The sequence below is a fragment of the Entelurus aequoreus genome, linkage group LG26 (assembly GCF_033978785.1).
Source record: "Entelurus aequoreus isolate RoL-2023_Sb linkage group LG26, RoL_Eaeq_v1.1, whole genome shotgun sequence".
Classification (NCBI taxonomy): domain Eukaryota; kingdom Metazoa; phylum Chordata; class Actinopteri; order Syngnathiformes; family Syngnathidae; genus Entelurus; species Entelurus aequoreus.
This window is the reverse complement of record NC_084756.1, coordinates 29,972,359-29,995,190: the sequence shown is the minus strand read 5'-3', so window position 1 is coordinate 29,995,190 and position 22,832 is coordinate 29,972,359. Positions and strand designations below refer to the sequence as shown.

The window sequence follows — 22,832 nt, the reverse complement described above, 5'->3', positions numbered from 1 at the left end:
AAAAAATAATACAGAAATGACAATGAGCATTATTACACTAAAAATGGAGCAATACAAATACCAATAGAAATAGCGCTATTGATAATGAACGTTACCAATACTTTACCTTTATTATCAACAATACAGAATATGTATTGAATGTGTTTCTTTACTGCACTGTCAATACAATTAAAATGCAACTTCACCACTTTAGTCGTATTTTCTGCGCTCCATAACCTTCTCTGACTTTAGCTCCAGCCAAAAGTCATAGAGCAGGGGTCACCAACGCGGTGCCCGCGGGCACCAGGTAGCCCGTAAGGACCAGATGAGTAGCCTGCTGGCCTGTTCTAAAAATAGCTCAAATAGCAGCACTTACCAGTGAGCTGCCTCTATTTTTTTAATTTTATTTATTTACTAGCAAGCTGGTCTCGCTTTGCTCGACATTTTTAATTCTAAGAGAGACAAAACTCAAATAGAATTTGAAAATCCAATAAAATATTTAAAGACTTGGTCTTCACTTGTTTAAATAAATTAATTAATTTTTTTACTTTGCTTCTTATAACTTTCAGAAAGACAATTTTAGAGAAAAAATACAACCTTAAAAATGATTTTAGGATTTTTAAACACATATACCTTTTTACCTTTTAAATTCCTTCCTCTTCTTTCCTTACAATTTCAATCAATGTTCAAGTAATTTTTTTTTTTTTATTGTAAAGAATAATAAATACATTTTAATTTAATTCTTCATTTTAGCTTCTGTTTTTTCGACGAAGAATATTTGTGAAATATTTCTTCAAACTTATTATGATTCAAATTCAAAAAAAATATTCTGGCAAATCTAGAAAATCTGTAGAATCAAATTTAAATCTCATTTCAAAGTCTTTTGAATTTCTTTTAAAATTTTTGTTCTGTAAAATCTAGAAGAAATAATGATTTGTCTTTGTTAGAAATATAGCTCGGTCCAATTTGTTATATATTCTAACAAAGTGTAGATTGGATTTTAACCTATTTAAAACATGTCATCAAAATTCTAAAATGAATCTTAATCAGGAAAAATTACTAATGATGTTCCATAAATTATTTTTTTTATTTTTTCAAAAAGATTCAAATTAGCTAGTTTTTCTCTTCTTTTTTTTCGGTTGAATTTTGAATTTTAAAGAGTCGAAATTGAAGATAAACTATGTTTCAAAATTTAATTTTCTTTTTTTTTTCGTGTTTTCTCCTCTTTTAAACCGTTCAATTAAGTGTCAATATCATTAATTATCAATAATAACATAGAGTTAAAGGTAAATTGAGCAAATTGGCTATTTCTGGCAATTTATTTAAGTGTGTATCAAACTGGTAGCCCTTCGCATTAATCACTACCCAAGAAGTAGCTCTTGGTTTCAAAAAGGTTGGTGACCCCTGCCATAGAGATTGTCATTACTGCCACTAGTGGTGGCAAAGTGCATTACAACTGAGTCTCGCCACGGCCAGCTGAGAAACAGATCATTTTTGGCGGCCCTGCTCGAGGGCACTCGCGTCTCATCGAAGGGCCCAGGCCCTAAGAAACACTGATATAGAGGATCTTTGAGGAGTGTTTTTGTTTAAATACCTAAAAATAGCAGAGCGGTTGGCAGCAACTTTTTAAGAAACTTTTTTATTTGGTTCCCTAGAAGTTCTTTGTGACACTTGTTGATTTTAATGTATAAGTCTTTGCAACATGAATTTAAGAAGGAACATCTTTTCACACAGTTTTTTGAAGTAAAAAATACCGTTTTTTTATATTTGGATCAAAAACAGCACTCATGTCGTTCAAGTGTTGTGCAGTCGGTCTTAAAAACAGCAAAGTGGTTTGTCGTGTAAAGAATATTTTACCAGTGTTTTTAGCCGTCGGTCCTAAAAACACTATAGTGCTCCTACCGTAGAGGATCTTTGACAAGTGTTTTTTGAAGTAGAAAATGTATCCATTAATATGAGACAACATATTTTTTCCAGCTTTTTTTTGCAGGAAAAAAATACCACCTGATGTTTGGATCAATATGGCATTATAAAACATCTTACATTTTGAGGATCTAACCCAGAGGTGTCCAAACTTTTTCCACTGAGGGCCGCACACTGAAAAATCAAAGCAAGCGGGGGCCATTTTGTTATTTTTCATTTTTAAAAACCAATACAATATATGTATAAAAAATATACATTTAGGCCTCCACTCAGGCTTAATCCCGGGGACCCCATAGGGTTTTGGTTAAAAAAATAAATAAAAAATGTGTCATTATTTAGTAGTAGTATTATTATTATTCAAAGTTTAAATATCTAGATCAGGGGTCACCAACGCGGTGCCCGCGGGCACCAGGTAGCCCGTAAGGACCAGATGAGTAGCCCGCTGGCCTGTTCTAAAAATAGCTCAAATAGCAGCACTTACCAGTGAGCTGCCTGTATTTTTTAAATTGTATTTATTTACTAGCAAGCTGGTCTGGCTTTGCTCGACATTTTTAATTCTAAGAGAGACAAAACTCAAATAGAATTTGAAAATCCAAGAAAATATTTTAAAGACTTGGTCTTCACTTGTTTAAATAAATTCATTAATTTTTTTACTTTGCTTCTTATAACTTTCAGAAAGACAATTTTAGAGAAAAAATACAACCTTAAAAATGATTTTAGGATTTTTAAACACATATACCTTTTTACCTTTTAAATTCCTCCCTCTTCTTTCCTGACAATTTAAATCAATGTTCAAGTGAATGTATCTTTTTTATTGTAAAGAATAATAAATAAATTTTGATTTAATTCTTAATTTTAGCTTCTGTTTTTTCGACGAAGAATATTTGTGAAATATTTCTTCAAACTTATGATTAAAATTCAAAAAAAATATTCTGGCAAATCTAGAAAAATCTGTAGAATCAAATTTAAATCTTATTTCAAAGTATTTTGAATTTCTTTTAAAAATTGTGTTCTGGAAAATCTAGAAGAAATAATGATTTGTCTTTGTTAGAAATATAGTTTGGTCCAATTTGTTATATATTCTAACAAAGTGTAGATTGGATTTTAACCTATTTAAAACATGTCATCAAAATTCTAAAATTAATCTTAATCAGGAAAAATTACTAATGATGTTCCATAAATTATTTTTTAAATGTTTTCAAAAAGATTCGAATTAGCTACTTTTTCTCTTCTTTTTTTCGGTTGAATTTTGAATTTTAAAGAGTCGAAATTGAAGATAAACTATGTTTCAAAATGTAATTGTCATTTTTTTCGTGTTTTCTCCTCTTTTAAACCGTTCAATTAAGTGTAAATATCATTAATTATGAATAATAACATAGAGTTAAAGGTAAATTGAGCAAATTGGCTATTTCTGGCAATTAATTTAAGTGTGTATCAAACTGGTAGCCCTTCGCATTAATCACTACCCAAGAAGTAGCTCTTGGTTTCAAAAAGGTTGGTGACCCCTGATCTAGATCAACATTAGGTATATCTGTCAATATAATGTTTTTTGTTTTTTTTTAAGATTTAAGTTGTATGCCCTTTTTGTCAAAGAAAACACCGTTTTTTTATGGAAAAAATACAAAATATGCAATCTTTTCCCCCCAATAAAATTTTAAAGTGGAACATTTCAGATTATATAATAATTGGAGCTCATAACATAACTCATAACAACATTGATTTTAATATATCATTATTTTTTGAGCAATGACACTTAAAGAAAAAAAAAGTCCCACGAAAATTATTGGGGATCCAAAAGGGTCCTGCTCAGTAAAGTGTTAAAAAATAAATCGTAATTTGTTTTAAAACTGTCAACACAATAGTCTCGAGATCAACTTCAGATCTATCCGTCAATTATAACTTGTATTGTTGTTTATTATGTTCCTTGTTTGTTCATTTTAGGCCCTTCTTTAAAAAATTAAAAAAAACATAGTTTTTTATATGGCAAACACAAAATATGCAACATTTTCCCCAAAAAATATCTCAAAGTGGAATATTTAATGTGACCTAATTGGAGCCTTGAATAGGTCAATAATTCATAACAACGTTGTTTTTGATTCATTATTATGTTTTAAAGAAAGAAACAGCCTGCATGACAGCGTAGTGTTATTAGAGTCAACATAGCAACATTTTATTGTCACCTGTTTACTCTTTTATACTACTTTTTATGTTTTTTTTTATCGTATTTTTAGAATGTGCCGTGGGGCCGTTAAAAAATTACCTGCGGGCCGCAAATGGCCCCCGGGCCGCACTGTGTCATTGCTCAAAAAATAATGAATTAAAATCAATGTTGTTATGAGTTATTGACCTTTTTAAGACTCCAATTATTATATAATAAATAAATAAATAAATAATATTCCACTTTAGAAATTTTATTGGGGGAAAATATTGCATGTTTTGTGTTTTTTTCCATAAAAAAACAGGGTTTTCCTTGACAAAAATGGCATACAACTTAAATCTTTAAAAGCGTTATATTGACAGATAGACCTAATGTTGATCTAGAGATTTAAACCTTGAATAATAATAATAATAATATCAATACTAAATAATGACACATTTTTAATATTTTTTTGACCAAAACCCTTTGTGGTCCCCGGGATCAAGTCTGAGTGGAGGCCTAAATGTATTTTTTTTATACATATATTGTATTGGTTTTTAAAATAAAAAATATCAAAATGGCCCCCGCTTGCTTTGATTTTTCAGTGTGCGGCCCTCAGTGGAAAAAGTTTGGACACCCCTGCTTCAAACCATAACCAAGCATGCATCAATATAGCTCTTGTCTCAAAGTAGGTGTACTGTCACTACCTGTCACATCACGCCATGACTTATTTTACATTTTTGGTGTTTTCCCGTGTATAGTGTTTTAGTTCTTGTCTTGCGCCCCTATTTTGGTGGCTTTTCCTGTTGCAGTTTCATGTCTTCCTTTGAGCGCTATTCCCCGCACCTGCTTTGTTTTGGCAATCAAGAATATTGAAGTTGTTGCTATCTTTTTTCTTTTTGTGTGGACGCCGTCTATGCTCCACACGTTGTAAGTTTTTGCTGTCGTCCAGCATTCTGTTTTTGTTTACTTTGTAGCCAGTTCAGTTTTGGTTTCGTTCTGCATAGCCTTACGTAAGCTTTGATGCATTTTTTTAGGGGCACTCACCTTGTGTGTATTTTTGGTTTAAGCGTTAGATACCTTTTTACCTGCACAATGCCACCCACTGTCGCCTGCATATTGTGATCACGACAAACCATCGTCGTCTCACACGACGTGTTCCCGACATCTACGAAGAAATTAGCTACCGGCTTCCACTTACTGATATGGTATGGTATAACATGGTTACTCTGCCGAGCTCTAGACAGCACCAACACTTTAGTATGGGGAACATATTCACCATTAATTAGTTGCTTATTAACATGCAAATTAGTAACATATTGGCTCTTAACTAGTCATTATTAAGTACTTATTAATGCCTTATTCGGCATGGCCTTATTATAACCCTAACCCTGGCCCTACTAACCCTCTAACCCTAACCAAATAACTCTAAATTAAGTCTTTGTTACTTAGAATATGTTCCCCATACTAAAGTGTTACCAAAAACATATAACTTTGTCTTGAATTTGAAAAAAAAACATCATTTTATTTTTCACTAAAGAAGGGTTCGGTGAATGCGCATACGAAACTGGTGGGGTTCGGTACCTCCAACAAGGTTAAGAACCACTGACATTGGCATCATATAGAATATAAGAATATTGTTAAAGGGAAAAGTCTTATCTTTTTGAAAATGTGAACATTTAGCGCTGACCGAGAGTTTCGGAAATCCGAGTACAGTTGGCGTCTATTTCTGTGCCTTAAGGTAAAGGTTACTGCGATCTACCGCATAGAGGAGAGGTTGTTTTTTTATCCAAAAGTGCTAAATGCAAAACAATAACAGTGCAATATTTTTTCATAACATGGTCACTACACTGCAAAAAGTCAGTGTTCAAAAACAAGAATTTTTTTTTTACAAAAACTAAGGGTATTTTATTTGAACTAAGCAAAATTATCTGCCAATAGAACAAGTACATTTGGCTTGTCAAGACTTTCCAAAACAAGTAAAATTAGCTAACCTCAATGAACCCAAAAATACCTTAAAATAAGTATATTCTCACTAATAACAACTGTACTACTATATGAGTACGTATTTTCTATTGTTTCATTAAAAATAAAACAGCAAAGTCCATTTGGCTGTCATCTGTTTTAAATATGAGACACAATTGGGTCAAAGTCATGATTTTTTATTTGACATGCTTGAAATAAGAAATTTTTACTTTAAAAAAGTAGTTTTATACTTGTGAGTGTTGATGACACAGATTTGCAACAGTTGATATTCTAGTTTCAAGCATGTTTTACTCAATATAGGTCATCAAATCTCAGCAACAAGCTGTAATATCTTACTGAGATCATTTAGCACCAAAACCCTTAAAACAAGTAAAACACTCTAACATAAAATCTGCTTAGTGAGACGAATTATCTTATCAGACAGAAAATAAGCAAATATCACCCTTATTTGAGATATTTAATCTTACTTAGATTGCAGTTTTTGCAGTGTAATCCCTAGTTTCTCTTGTTATATTCTTATTTTACTGTTATATTTTTATTCTCATTGTTGCTTTTTATTTGTATTCTTATTGTAATATGTTTCTACTTTGTTTCCATTTATTCCCCCATTATTTACTTTTTAAATTTGTATCTCAATTCTGTACTCTGCTGCTGGAATTTTATTCTCTCCTGAAGGAATCAATAAAGTACTATCTATATATCTATCTATCTATCTATCTATCTATCTATCTATCTATCTATCTATCTATCTATCTATCTATCTATCTATCTATCTATCTATCTATCTATCTATCTATCTATCTATCTATCTATCTATCTATCTATTTATCTATCTATCTATCTATCTATCTATCAATCTCAAAAAGAGCACTGCAAAAAGTCAGTGTTCAAAAACAAGAAAAAACAATACAAAAATGAGGGGTAATTTATTTGAACTAAGCAAAATTATCTGCCAATAGAACAAGAAAATTTGGCTTGTCAAGACTTTCCAAAACAAGTACAATTAGCTAACTTCAATGAACCCGAAAATACCTTAAAATAAGTATATTCTCACTAATAACAAGTGCACTTTTCTTGGTAGAAAAAAAAAGAGACCTTTTTGCTCAAAATGTTGAAAAATATTCTTAAATGAAGTAAATGCTAGTGCCGTTATCTTGACATAATGATATGCGCTCGGCATTACATTTCTTGAAACCAGCAAACTTATACTAAAAACTAATTTATTGTTCTTAATGGAAAGGCAACAAGGCAAGCGCTTGTTACTCTCGGGGTCTCCTAGCCACTCAGGCAAATCATATGGTCTAAAGATGCATTTTTCCATCGATAACATGACATCATCACGTCAAGTGCGTGCTATTTCAGTCAATTAGTGCGCATATACACAGCCAAAAAATTTTTAATTGTAATTTTGAAGAATTGATCTGCATGTGCATGAACTATTTCTGTTCAAAATTGTTAGAATTGTCGCATGTTAAATGTTTAAATATTAACTGTCAGTTTACTGTAGTGTGCCAACTGTACTACTATATGAGTACGTATTTTCTATTGTTTCGTTGAAAATAAAATTTGGCTGTCATCAGTTTTAATTATGAGACAGAATTGTGTCAAAATCATGATTTTTTTTGTCATGCTTGAAATAAGAAATTACTTTAAAAAAGTAGTTTTATACTTGTGAGTGTTGATGACACAGCTTTGCAACAGTTGGTATTCTAGTTTCAAGCATGTTTTACTCAATATAGCTCATCAAATCTCAGCAACAAGCTGTAATATCTTACTGAGATCATTAAGGACCAAAACACTCTAACATAAAATCTGCTTAGTGAGAAGAATGATCTTATCAGACAGAAAATAAGCAAATATCACCCTTATTTGAGATATTTAATCTTACTTAGATTGCAGTTTTTGCAGTGAGAGTTGCTACCAAAAGTGCATGAAGGTCTTGAATGCTCAACACGGCGTCGTCATTAGAAGGCCTCGTCTGTAGCAAGTTAAGCAAAGAGAAGCGAGCTGTTCTCCAGGCTGTTCGCTCCGCCGCACAGTTGCCTTCCAATAACACGGACGTTGCCTCCGCCGCCAGCCCGAGAAGAATTATTTCCGGAAGCTCCGAGCAGGAAGAAGGGAGCGAGGGTACGATTGGTTCAGCCATCTGCCGGCCTGCCGAGTGTCTTCTCGACGCCGTGTCATCATCTCTCGGCCTCGCGAGGCCCCAAAGAAAACTTTTTTGTGATTTTCATTTCTTTTTATAAAGGCCATTAATCACAGCCAGGCCACACACACACACACAACACATCGCCTCATTTCCTCTGCGGGACTTTCAATTTTCACTTCTTCCCGTTTTTCGATCGGCATCGCGGCCACAGAGGACACGCGAAACCCCCCCCCCCCCCCCCCCCCCCCCCCGCGTCCCCTTGCCGCTCGCCACTGTTTGTTTGAGGTATTAGGCGCTTGTTGCCTTATTGGATTGAACTAATTGATAGATGCTGTTATCTAATGAGTGTTTCCTCATGCAATTAATCAGCCGCCAGGGGTCTGGCAGACGTGTGCAAAGGGTGAAAGGGTGACCTCTCGCTGTTTTCCTAAATTTCATGCCGTGTCCTCTGTTGTTTTAACAAAGTTTCGCTGCACGAAGACACCGTTCTATGGCTTGCAAAGCAACATTTGCTCTCAGGAGCTCATTGATTTCCTCTGGAATGCTCTCCCCAGGCACATCAGAGATGCCCCCTCCCTCCCTACCTTCAAAACCACCCTAAATACTCACCTCTTCACATTAGCCTTTCCAAACTGACCCTCCCCTTGGTGTTTCTTTATTATTATTATATATATATATTTTTTCTTTTCTTAGTTTCCTTTCCTACGGAGCCCCTAAAGCAGGGGTCACCAACCTTTTTGAAAGCAAGAGCTACTTCTTGGGTACTGATTAATGCGAAGGGCTACCAGTTTGATACACACTTAAATAAATTGCCAGAAATAGCCAATTTGCTCAATTTACCTTTAACTCTATGTTATTATTCATAATTAATGATATTTACACTTAATTGAACGGTTTAAAAGAGGAGAAAACACGAACAAAATTACAATTACATTTTGAAACATAGTTCATCTTCAATTTCGACTCTTTAAAATTTAAAATTCAACCGGAAAAAATGAGAGAAAAACTAGCTAATTCGAATCTTTTTGAAAAAATTGAAAAAAATAATTTATGGAACATCATTAGTCATTTTTCCTGATTAAGATTAATTTTAGAATTTTGATGACTTGTTTTAAATAGGTTATAATCCAATCTGCACTTTGTTAGAATATATAACAAATTGGACCAAGCTATATTTCTAACAAAGACAAATCATTATTTCTTCTAGATTTTCCAGAACAAAATTTTTAAAAGAAATTCAAAAGACTTTGAAATAAGATTTAAATTTGATTCTACTGAATTACTAGATTTGCCAGAATACTTCTTTTGAATTTTAATCATAATAAGTTTGAAGAAATATTTCACAAATATTCTTAGTCGAAAAAACAGAAGCTAAAATGAAGAATAAATTAAAATGTATTTATTATTCTTTACAATAAAAAAATTATTTTTACTTGAACATTGATTTAATTTGTCAGGAAAGAAGAGGAAGGAATTTAAAAGGTAAAAAGGTATATGTGTTTAAAAATCCTAAAATCATTTTTAAGGTTGTATTTTTTCTCTGAAATTGTCTTTCTGAAAGTTATAAGAAGCAAAGTAAAAAAAATAATGAATTTATTTAAACAAGTGAAGACCAAGTCTTTAAAATATTTTCTTGGATTTTCAAATTCTATTTGAGTTTTGTCTCTCTTAGAATTAAAAATGTCAGGCAAAGCGAGACCAGCTTGCTAGTAAATAAATACAATTTAAAAAAATACAGGCAGCTCACTGGTAAGTGCTGCTATTTGAGCTATTTTTAGAACAGGCCAGCGGGCTACTCATCTGGGGCCGTACTTATCAAGCTTCCCAGAATTACTCCTAAGAAGTCTGCTAAGAGTTGACTTAAGAGTAAATAAATTATTCGCTGAAAGCTGCACTTAAAAGTTAGTTATCAAGCGTCTTACTCACACTTTCAGCGAAGTGTAGGACTGAATCTTAAGTGTCACACTCAGAGCTGAATTACGACATTACTATGTGCCGTAAATGGAATTTTAGGTGACGTCATTTCTGTGTCCATAGAAATGACCAATCACGAAAGGGAATCCGTTGTCTAAGAATAAAGAAATATCTTGGAAATATTTAAGTGGACAATGGGAGTGTATATTTTGACAATAAACAACAAAATAATACAAAACAAACTAGTCCCCGCCGGCACTCACGCTACCCGCTCCCTCTCTTCTATCGCCCACACACTCACTGACGTCACTCACCTCACGGCCACACACATACGCTACTGTCATAACATTTTCTTTCCAATTCATTAATTAGGCAACTAATTTGAAACTGGTGTGGGTGGCTCTATATATACTAGCCCACTGCAGACACATGCAGAAATCAACATGGAATCGAAAAGTATTAAATCTGTGACAAAAATAATACCCGCTCTGTCTAAACGATACCGTTTGATCAGCTGCTCGTTATCAAACAAATCCAGAATATCGTTCCGCTCCCTGAATGTTCGCGCACGTCTCTCTCGCCTCAGTGCCATCCCCTGCTGGCAACTCCTAACCACTTAAGACACCTCTGAAGGTCTCTTAAATATCGTGGAGAGTAGGAGTGATTCTTAGACTTAAGAACGTTGATAAAAATCAATCAATCAATCAATCAATCAGCTTTATTTGTCCATTCTTACATGTACAAGACACATAAGAACTGAAATTACATTTTCGGCACAATCCCGCTAAGAGCAGACATACGTTACAGGGAGACAAGACGGGACCGCCAACGGATCAGCCTCACTTAGGCGCTCCTTAAAAAGGTGGGAAAAAGGTGACATAGGGGAAGGGGGGAAGTAAAAAAAATATCAGTCTGAGGCTGGACCCTCAGGAATGGTCCAGACTGAGTCCGAGGAAAAAAACCTCACATAGCATGGCACACATAAACATGGTACATGTATCACAACAACTCGCAACAGAGTCATCCAACAGGACTTTGGAGGCCGGCAGCTGCTGTTGAGCGCTGCTCAGCCCCCACAACCCCGGAGGAATTAAGCAGTGGTGAAGGCGTTGATTTGGGGAGGGGTGTGTGCGTGCATGTATGCCCAATTAACTTGGGTGAGATGTTGGAATTGTCTTTATGGGCCGAGGCCGGCCCCAAGAGTTCAAGAGTTCAAGAGTCCGACCCAGGTGCTTTTGAAAAGAAGGGAAAGGTCAAAAGCGTCCATCTTTGAGGAGTCCTCAGGGGAGTGTTTTCAAACAGCCTGTTCCTCAAGGCCATTCGAGGGAGTCAAATCGTAGATTAAGATGTTGTTTTTTCTTCGAGCAGTCAAAACAATGACATTCCTGCTCTGTATGCTGGCTCTGACAATTCCAATTTATTCTTTCTCTACTTCATCAAGATGGAATCTACCTTGCGATTCAAATCAGCAATCGCTCCAGTCTGTGATCCCACAGCACGACCCAATCCTTCCATTGCGTTGAACAGCCTGTTGGCCCCTTGAGTGGCTGCCATCGTCTTCCGAATTTGACGATACACCAGAGCAATGCCCAGCCCAATCAGCAAATGCCCTGCGATCACAGCTCCAAATAGGTAGATGTCTTCCACGTCCTCGATGGAAAGGACTGAGAGGCACATGATTCTCCAAGTATTCCAGGAATCTCTCACGTACCCCGCAGCAATGGTTCCATCAGGGCAGCCAGGCTCCCCCGAACCTCTTTTCCTTGTCGAAAAGACTGTGTCAATTGCGTCGAGAGTCCAGTTGATCAAATTCATTTTGATGTTTAGATTTGAGGACAGCTCAAGAAAAGAGGCTTCAAAATAGTTCAGACAAGACAAAAACAAAGAGAGCAAGCAGGGAAGGAGGGAGCGGAGAAAAATGCGACCGCCCTCACCAGAGGCAAGACAAAAAAGCTTTTATTCTTAAGTTTGAGAGTAGGACTAAATTTCGCAAATTCTCAGGACTTAAGTGTAAAATGGCACTCTAAGAAGCTTGATAAGTACGGCCCCTGGTCCTTACGGGCTACCTGGTGCCCGCGGGCACCGCGTTGGTGACCCCTGCCCTAAAGGGACATGGGAATTTATTTATTTTTTAGACATGTATCTCATGCGCACGAGAAACTTTAAAAAAAAAATAATAATAATAATAAATAAATATATATATATTTTTTTTATAAAAAGTTTCTCGTGCGCATGAGAAACTTTCTCGTGGCCACGAGAAAGCATTGGATGCGTGCACATGGTTTGAGGTGTTTGTTAAAATGGCAGTTTAGGAGTTAATTTGGCTGTATTTCCAACTAGGACTTTCCCCCATGTGTGTTGTGGCAAAATGTGAATGCTTGATTAGTAGGTGTGAGACAAACACTTTATCTTCCTGGTTATTGTAACGCTACGTGTTTGACATTATTTAAGACTTTATCATGCCCGGGAAAGGACAGTTTTCCTCTTCTGTGGCTGTGGGGGGTGGGCGTGGCTTGCGGACCTGCAGCGAAGCGGAGTGTGCCAGTTAGTGAAGTGAAGTGAAGTGAATTACATTTATATAGCGCTTTTTCTCAAGTGACTCAAAGCGCTTTACATAGTGAAACCCAATATCTAAGTTACATTCAAACCAGTGTGGGTGGCACTGGGAGCAGGTGGGTAAAGTGTCTTGCCCAAGGACACAACGGCAGTGACTAGGATGGCGGAAGCGGGGATCGAACCTGCAACCCTCAAGTTGCTGGCACGGCCGCTCTACCAACCGAGCTATACCGCCCCATGTTGATGTGATAAAACGTATTTCTTGTTTGGAAGATACACACACAATTGTAGCTGTTATTTATTCCTGCACATAATAAATATGTACAACGTGTTTGGATGTATTCATGTATTTAAATTGTCATTAAATGTAATATTGCCTGACAAAAAGTGATTCAACGTAATATTTTGATATTTACACACGCGCATCTGACTAGCATACCCTTATGTGCATTACATATAGCAACATCAAGTACCTACTGTACTGTTTACTTGTTGAAATACCCTTTTTAGAGCAATTTGATGTTTGTTTTGATGTTGATATATGTAATGCACATAAGGGTATTCTAGTCCGATGCGCATGTGTAAATATCAAAATATTACGTCGTGTGGTGGTGATAGATATTTGATGTATGTTTGATTCTATTTCTAGTATGATATTTCATTATGTTTAATCGTTTGTTTTCTGATTTAAACAGATGCATAGTTTCTATTTTGTTTTATTCAGTTTTAACATATGTTATTTCTAATTTGTCATATTTTAGTTTATTTTTTTAATTGTGAGTATTAGTAGTTTATCGGTACTCTAGATTAGAATTATTTATTTTTTTAATTCTCATTGAGAATAATATGTTTGTGAATTATTTTTTTGTTTTATAACAGACACTAGTATGTCGTATTTAATTAGTTATGATTGAAATTATTTTTTTAATGTTTTTATTTGTATTTATTTTTTTATTTTTCTGTTGTTTGTGTATAAATCACTTAGCTCAGTTAGAAACCAATGACTAGCACATACGGTGCATCTGGAAAGTATTCACACCGCTTCACTTTTTACACATATTAATATTAATATGTTGCAGCCTTATTTTAAAATGGAATAAATACAATCTTATAGATCCCCAAGAATCTCGCCTGAGAGGAAGTGGGGGTTAACCATTTTGCAATGCAGTAGAGCTGGCCATATGGCAACAAAAAAAAAACTGATCTTTTTTTGTTTTATATCATCCAAAAATTCTACACACAATACCCCACAATGATAATATGATTTTTTTTTTTTTTTTAAATTTTGCAAATTGTTTAATAATAAAACACTAAGAAACACATGTACTGTGTATTCACAGCCTGTGGTCAATACTTTGTTGGTGCACTTACAGAATCAAGTATTTTTGAATACAACACCACTACCTTGGCACACCTATCTTTGAGCAGTTTCGCCCATTCCTTTTTGCAGCACCTCTCAAGTGCCATCATATTGAATGGGATGCGTTGGTTTTCATCCAGGATGTCTCTGTACATTTTGATACGTTCTGTTTTCCGTTTGTACAATACAATTGAAATTGGCATAATTTACACATACAGTAGGGAAGGGATTCATATGGTCCCAATAATCTCACGTGAGAGGAAGAGGGGGCGAGTGGGTTAACCATTTTGCCATGCAGTAGAGCTGGGCGATATGACAACAACAACAAAAACAAACCTGATCATTATTAATATTATTATTATTATTAAACTGGTCATGTTCTGCTGTAAAAACCAAACCAAAACCAACTTTGTCATCTGTCATATCAACAGCACCCGCTCACTCTTTCTCACTTTCGCCAACACATGAGGCACTTAGCCATTGATGCGTTGACAGACACACAAAAAGTCAGACAACTCCAAAATCACACATAACGTGTAATTCCTGGTCGTTACACTATGATATACCAATCAAATGTGTGCTTATTATTCTGTCATTTATCAAGAATCTTAATTTATAAATGTTAATCATGAAATGATGTTATTATATTAAAGAAATACTAATAAGATATATATTTTACAAACAGAAAGTTACAGGAATGTACACATGATCCCATGCTTACATCTCATTGTGCAACATGTGAATGTTTTAATGGGAACTAAATGCGACATTTTAAAGGGGTACACCTCCTGAAAAACTGTATTTTTTGTTCGTGTCATTGTAAGTGGGCCAAAACGCTTATATCAGGGGTGCTCATTACGTCGATCGCGAGCTACCGGTCGATCGCGGAGGGTGTGTCAGTCGATCGCCAGCCAGGCATTAAAAAAATAGTCCTAAAAATGAGCGATCATAAATCTTCCCTATGACATCACTTTCGTCACTTGATTGACATTCACGGCACCTGAGGGTCTTCTGAGATGACGCTGGCTGCTGCCAGCTCATTATTAAGAAAAAATGACCGACAGGATGGCGAGAAACACTTTTTATTTCAACAGACTCTGGCGCCGTACCTGTCGTCAAAACTCCAAAGACCGACTGCACAGTTGCACAATAAAAGCTCTGCTTCATCCTGCCTGCGCTAACAAAATAAGAGTCTCAGAAAGCTGGCGTGCACAAGCTATCAAGCTACGGAGTTTGCCGCCGATGTATTTCTTGTAAAGTGTATAAAAACGAGTATGGAAGCTGGACAAATAAGATGCCAAAAACCAACCACTTTCATGTGGTATAGGACAGAAAGGAGGACTTTTTCTCTCCTCCATTTGAAAATGCGGACGTTATCAGCTCCACTGTCTGATTCCTATTATTGCAAGTCATCAGAATCAGGTAATACACCAACTTATATGCTTGTCTTCATGAAAGAAAGGAATCTATATGTGTTAAACATGCTTGCATTATCTTTAAACACCTTTAACTTGTTAACAATATTAACTATATGTGTTAAACATGCTCGTATTATCTTTAAACACCTTTAACTTGTTAACAATATTAACTATATGTGTTAAACATGCTTGTATTATCTTTAAACATGTTTAACTTATTAACTATGTGTTAAACATGCTTGTATTATCTTTAAACATCTTTATCTTAACTATATGTGTTAAACATGCTTGCATTACCTTTAAACATCTTTAACTTATTAACTATATGTGTTAAACATGCTTGTATTATCTTTAAACATCTTTAACTTATTAACTATATGTGTTAAACATGCTTGCATTATCTTTAAACATCGTTAACTTATTAACTATATGTGTTAAACATCATTGTATTATTTTTAAACATATTTAACTTCTTAACTATATGTGTTAAACATGCTTGTATTATCTTTAAACATCTTTAACTTATTAACTATATGTGTTAAACATGTTTGTATTATCCTTAAACACCTTTAACTTGTTAACAATATTAACTATATATATAGGGACGGCGTGGCGAAGTTGGTAAAGTGGCTGTGCCAGCAATCGGAGTGTTGCTGGTTACTGGGGTTCGATTCCCACCTTCTACCTTCCTAGTCACGTCCGTTGTGTCCTTGGGCAAGACACTTCACCCTTTGCCTCTGATGGCTGCTGGTAGCGCCTTGCATGGCAGCTCCCGCCATCAGTGTGTGAATGTGTGTGTGAATGGGTAAATGTGGAAATACTGTCAAAGTGCTTTGAGTACCTTGAAGGTAGAAAAGCGCTATACAAGTACAACCCATTTATTTATATGTGTTAAAAATGCTTGTATTATCTTTAAACATCTTTAACTTATTAACTATATGTGTTAAACATGCTTGTATTATCTTTAAACACATTTAACTTATTAACTATTTGTGATAAACATGATTGCATTACCTTTAAACACCTTTAACTTGTTAACAATATTAACTGTATGTGTTAAACATGCTTGTATTATCATTAAACACTTTACATTTATTAACATTATTAACTATATGTGTTAAACATGCTTGTATTATCATTAAACACCTTTAACTTGTTAACAATATGAACTATGTGTTAAACATGCTTGCATTACCTTTAAACACCTTTAACTTGTTAACAATATTAACTACTGTATATGTATTAAACATTCTTGTATTATCATGAAACACCTTTAATTTATTAACAATATTAACTATATTAAACATGCTTGTATTATCTTTAAACACCTTTAACTTGTTAACAATGTTAACTATATGTGTTAACCATGCTTGTATTATCATTAAATACTTTTAATTTATTAACATTATTAACTATATGTGTTAAACCTGCTTGTATTATATTTAAACACCTTTAACTTGTTAACAATATTAACTGCTGTATATGTATTAAACATTCTTGTATTATCATTAAACACTTTTAATTTATTAACAATATTAACAATATGTGTTAAACATGCTTGCATTATCATTAAACACCTTTAACTTGTTAACAAAAACATATATTTCATAAATAAGTAAATATAAAATATATATATATATATGAATGAGGTAGATCCCCGCGACTTGATCAATTGAAAAGTAGCTCGCCTGCAGAAAAAGTGTGAGCACCCCTGACTTATAGTATAAAGTAATCTCATGGAAATATAATAATAATAAATAATAATAAGATACTTCACTTATTTAGTCAGGTGTGGGACAGGTGTGGCCACAGTTTGCACGTCTGACGTCGCACACATGAAACATTTGAGGGAATATTGTCCCACACACTCAAAAAAGGGTGTTTTTTAGTGCATGTTATATCTGAAAGCATTGAGGTAGATAAGCGCAACCAAACATATTCCATACATCAAGCGCACCGGGTTATAAGGCGCACTATTGAGTTTTGAGAAAATAATACGGTGTAGTACATCAACGAGGGGGCTGACAAGTTCACTGGCTGAGTTATCCCGTATGCATGTGTTAAATTCAACATTCACTCATGCTAACTGTGTAGTTTCCTTTCCTGATTGCATGCAGACGTGAGTTGTACTCAGGGCCGGCCCGTGGCATAGGCCGTATAGGCAAATGCTAAGGGCGCCGTCCATCAGGGGGCGCCACGCCAGTGCCACAAATGTTGGAGGGGAAAAAAAAAAAAAAAAAAAAGTTGGTACTATTATTTCTAAATACATGAAATAATCCCACGTTAATTAAAATGCAAAGTAAAGCCTATTTAATAGAAATATTATTTGTTACAACATTACGCCCCCCCGGCACGGTGCGCCCCCTCCCTTCCCGTATCATGACTCTTTTTAGACGTCACCACATAAAAAAATCAACACAAGATGTCAAAACGGCCAAAACTGTCAGGTGCCCAGGGAAGAAAAAAGAGAATTGATTGATTGATTGAGACTTTTATTAGTAGGTTGCACAGTGAAGTACATATTCCGTACAATTGACCACTAAATGGTAACACCCGAATAAGTTTTTCAACTTGTTTAAGTCGGGGTCCACTTAAATTGATTCACGATACAGATATATACTATCATATATACCAGACCAGACCCATCAAGTAGTGGACATAGAGAGAGAGAGAGATCAGAAGGCATAAGAAAAAGAAAAAGTATCTGCATTTGATTGTTTACATTTGATTATTAGCAATCCGGGGAGGGTGTTAGTTTAGGGTTGTAGCTGCCTGGAGGTGAACTTTTATTGCGGTTTTGAAGGAGGATAGAGATGCCCTTTCTTTTATACCTGTTGGGAGCGCATTCCACATTGATGTGGCATAGAAAGAGAATGAGTTAAGACCTTTGTTAGTTCGGAATCTGGGTTTAACGTGGTTAGTGGAGCACCCCCTGGTGTTGTGGTTATGGCGGTCATTTACGTTAAGGAAGTAGTTTGACATGTACTTCGGTATCAGGGAGGTGTGGCGGATTTTATAGACTAGGCTCAGTGCAAGTTGTTTAACTCTGTCCTCCACCTTGAGCCAGCCCACTTTAGAGAAGTGGGTAGGAGTGAGGTGGGATCTGGGGTGGAGGTCTAGAAGTAACAAGAAAAGAAGAGGAGAAACGAGAAAAAGACAGAGGTAGCTGGTAGGTAACGTTAGCCTACATGAAATTATTTGTCTGTTACAGAATGTGATAGTAACCTGGCTTTTTAGCATTAAGCTAATGTTACATGATTCGGCAATTGCTAATCAATAAATAGCTAGTTCTGTTTTAACGTCGGGTTAATATTGTGGAGGGAGCTAAATTGTTATGGAAAATAATAATGTAACGTTAGGTAATTACAGTTCTCCCTGGTGTACAGTAATTTGTAAGTCATTCTAGTTAATGCAATGTTAAAAAGCACAAATAGAGAACTCTGTAGGATCCCCTTTTTTTGTAATATAGTTGTTAAAGTCATACTGGTTTGATATCTTGTTTTGTGCAGTGCCTTATTTACATTGTATTTTTAATGTATTTTATGCAACTTGTTGACACGTTTTATTTTGTGTTTATGTATGTAAAAAATATTGTATTTCATATATTCATTTTTTATTTGTTGTATTCATTTATTTATCCATATTTTTTTTTTTATCTTGTTAACTATTCTGATTGTTAATTTGCTTTCTTTAAGTAAAAAAAAAAGGTCAAAGACAAAGCTATTTGGTTTCTTGTGAGTATATACACTTCACTGCCGATGTGGGGGGGCGCCACCTAAAATCTTGCCTAGGGCGCCAGATTGGTTAGGGCCGGGCCTGGTTGTACCGTAGATACATTTATCCAAAATCCACAGAAAAAGTGGTGACAGCCCCCGAGGACAGTCATGCTGACATGGTTGCTGCAACTGATCAACTGTGCAAAATCGAGCTACAGAATTCAAGAAAGGTGTTCGGGATCGCCTTGAAGATGACTCGCGTTCTGGACATCCTGCCACAGACCCTGCCCCAGAAAAACATCAACCGCGTTCCCCCGCACGGTGAGGGATGAGAGGCATTTAACCGGTAACAAGATAGCTAATGCGGTCGGCATCTCCCGAGGAACCTGGTTGAGAGCATTCCGCAGCACAAGCTCGGTTTTTGATGCCTGATCAAAAGCCCGCCAGGCCGGTCATGTCGCATGCGAACTTGGCACTTTTCTGAAGCTGTTCTAACGGGTGGAGGCGGGACTTGTAAACTTTTTGAAGGGAGGAGTTGTTCAAAACATTGGCTTGTTGTCGTATTTTGTTTTGTGTCGTGGAGAAAAAAAATCCCTGGTGACAGTCATAAGATATTTATCTGAATAATTCCAGTTTATATTCCATCAATATGAACTGTTTTGGTGAATTTTTTGGCTTGTTAAAACTATCTCTTTGACAATAAAATCACTAGTTTCTATTTTCCCTTAACTAAAAGCACAATAAAAACTATGAATGCTACGGATAAAGTCAGTGCCAATTTAAAATTTTACACCAACATGAATCAAAACAATAAATACTGTATATGTTATATCCACGGAAAGATTCGGTGTATGTTTATTTACATACCTTCATTGTTTCCAAACGGTGTCTGCTGTAACAAGGCAGTAAAACGGCTGATCAAACAAAATGAAGTCATCGTCTTGGACCAACTAGCCGCGGAAGCTAGCTCTCCAATCAGCGAAACAGACTCAATAACTCCACGGTGACGTCTTGGGGAATTTACTGAGGAATTTGTGAAACTGAAATGATACAAAAAAAATGCCATTGTAAGTGGATAATACTTACACGGACACTCGTCAACCTGTTAGCGCATATTAGCTTCATTGTGTTGCAATAGCAAGTGCAAATATGCGTGGAAACGGGATACAGGCATCACACATGGGACGGTTTGTAAGTATAAACAGTTTTATTAATACCGTAACACTTATAAACGTTCCTTGGAGTAACAAATGAAGAATCCATAAGAGTAGAGATTGAGATACAGGTCATCAGGTTATGACAGTGTGAATAACCAACACAGAATGGAATACAAATATTTGCACAGATTTGGGCTTTTAAACAAAACAAAGCAAGTAAGACGTCAAGAAGTATTCATAAAAAGGCAAAAGTAACACGGGTGGAAGCAGGCATGTGCACAGATAGACCCCTAATAGTGCTCAAGCAAAAAAAAAGTGTCCTTTTTTCCATTAATTTAAGGATAAAATAATACTCTCTGTCATTAAGTTCCCCTAAATATGTTTTGATATATATGAGTTGTTATGAACATTATCAGTGACGTGCTGTCAGGGGAGGCAAGTGAGGCAGTGCCTCACCTTGCCACCAGGTGGCTTAACCGTGAGATGTTCAAAAACGAAGCAATAAAATAAGTTTGAATATTTATCTTTTGGTCTATGCTTTCTATGTGATTTTGGTGTGGTTCCTGTATATTGTGATCATTTTCATGGTCAAAATCGTGGAACTTCCGTGTTTCCTGATGAAAATAACACTGCCAACGCAAAGTGAGGCAGATACGGGTGGTGCCTCCACGGCTACACACAAAAGTGTATTGGGCGTGTGCGTGCCAGGGTGCGCGTGCATGTTACCACAGGGAAAAGGCAGGCCATGAGGCAGCAAGTACCTCTGCCTCACAGTAGGGGGCGATATATTGTCAACTTGCAGTTCAATGCCTCTGCAGTACTCTGACTCGCCACACTGGGAGAAATGGGGGCGCTCAAGCTAGCAGACACATGTCTCTCTAGCGGAAGCCAGCCTTTTTTTTGTTTAAACTGTATTTATAACAAACATGGCATTTTTATTAGACTAAGCCAGCGTTTGTGGGTGTTTTTTGTCAGATGCAAAAATATTGTTTTATTGCTTGGAATGAAATTGAATTAAATGAATGTGTCTGCCAATATGGAGGATTATATACTGTATCCCAGATTAAATACTTCTCTAAACTGGACTTTAAGAGAAAATGAATGTGATCATACAAAGTACGTTTTCACGGAGGATAGCTAATGCTGCTTCAGATACAAATACAGAGAGGTAAGATACACTCACAATACTTGATTTGTTTTGTTAAAAGCAAATGGGACCAAAAAGTATTTAATAACAACTTTATCAAATACTTTTTGGACCCATTTATCGTATCATAATATCATTATGATAATTTTTTTACGAAAGCGAATAACTTCTATCTTTATCCTGTTACTCTAATGTGCAACCTAAATCAACATTGATTAGAGCTGCACATATGAATTTAAGTAAAAGAAAGAAGAAAAAAAAACCTCCAAAAGTATTTATGCCATACCTGGTGTATAGTTCACCGCACGTCACTGAACATCATTCCCCAAATGTTTTATGGTGCTTGGACATTTTTTTATAATATCCACACAATTCATTGAGCAGCTTGTTTTATGTGTGACCATATGTGTTGACTTTTGGTATTGTTATTTTTTTTTATTTTTTTTTGCACCATGACTAGGGAAGGTTGTTTGGATTGGGTCATATAAGTAATTATTGTGCTGTATCCAGGTCAAAATCACAATTCGTAGTCATTGACCAGATTTTTTTCAGGTTGGCCATGAATGGTGGCAAATTTGCAGCATTCAGATTGTCAGTTAATTTAAATCAATTTATGCAATTAATTGTATTCCTTATTAAACTCAAAGTGAAGACGCCCGTGGGCCGTAGTTTGGACACTCCCTGGTTTATTTACAGAGTGTTTAAAAAATCCACCGTACTACTCAAAAGTATGCTAATGAGTCTATGTATTTGTGTCCTTTTAGGTTTGTCCTTTTTTGGAAGATGTAGCCTATACATATGTGTACATATTATATTAATATAATAGTTATATAAATACCAATTAAAATAATTGTATATTATATCCACAAAGACCTCCCTAAAGATTTGTACTCAATCAGAAATATCGAGCAGCTAAAATGCGCCAAACATAGCAAAACAATTGCATTTTCCCATAGTGCATTGTAACGGATTTTAACGGGTATAATTTTGAATTTTTTATGGTGCTTGGACATTTTTTGTAATATCCACATAATTCATTGAGCAGCATTTTTTATGTGTGATCATACGTGTTGACTTTTGGTATTGTTATTTTAATTTTTTTATTTTGCACCATGACTAGGGAAGGTTGTTTGGATTGGGTCATATAAGTGAATGCAGTCATTGGCCAGATTTGTTCAGGTTGGCCATGAATGGTGGAAAATTTGCAGCATTCAGATTGTCAGTTAATTCAAATTAATTTATGCAATTAATTGTATTCCTTATTAAACTCAAAGTGAAGACGCCCGTGGGCCGTAGTTTGGATACCCCCTGGTTTATTTACAGAGTTAAAAAAATCCACCGTACTACTCAAAAGTATGCTAATGAGTCTGTTTATTTGTGTCTTTTTAGG

At 35.5% G+C, this 22,832-nt stretch overlaps 1 protein-coding gene across 2 annotated transcripts in view; it reads left to right on the top strand.

The window, feature by feature from the left end:
* The window catches only part of LOC133643496 (cadherin-22-like), a 1,271,581-nt gene that overhangs the window by 550,739 nt on the left and 698,010 nt on the right, over positions 1-22,832 (top strand). The gene's annotated exons all lie outside the window — the stretch shown is intronic.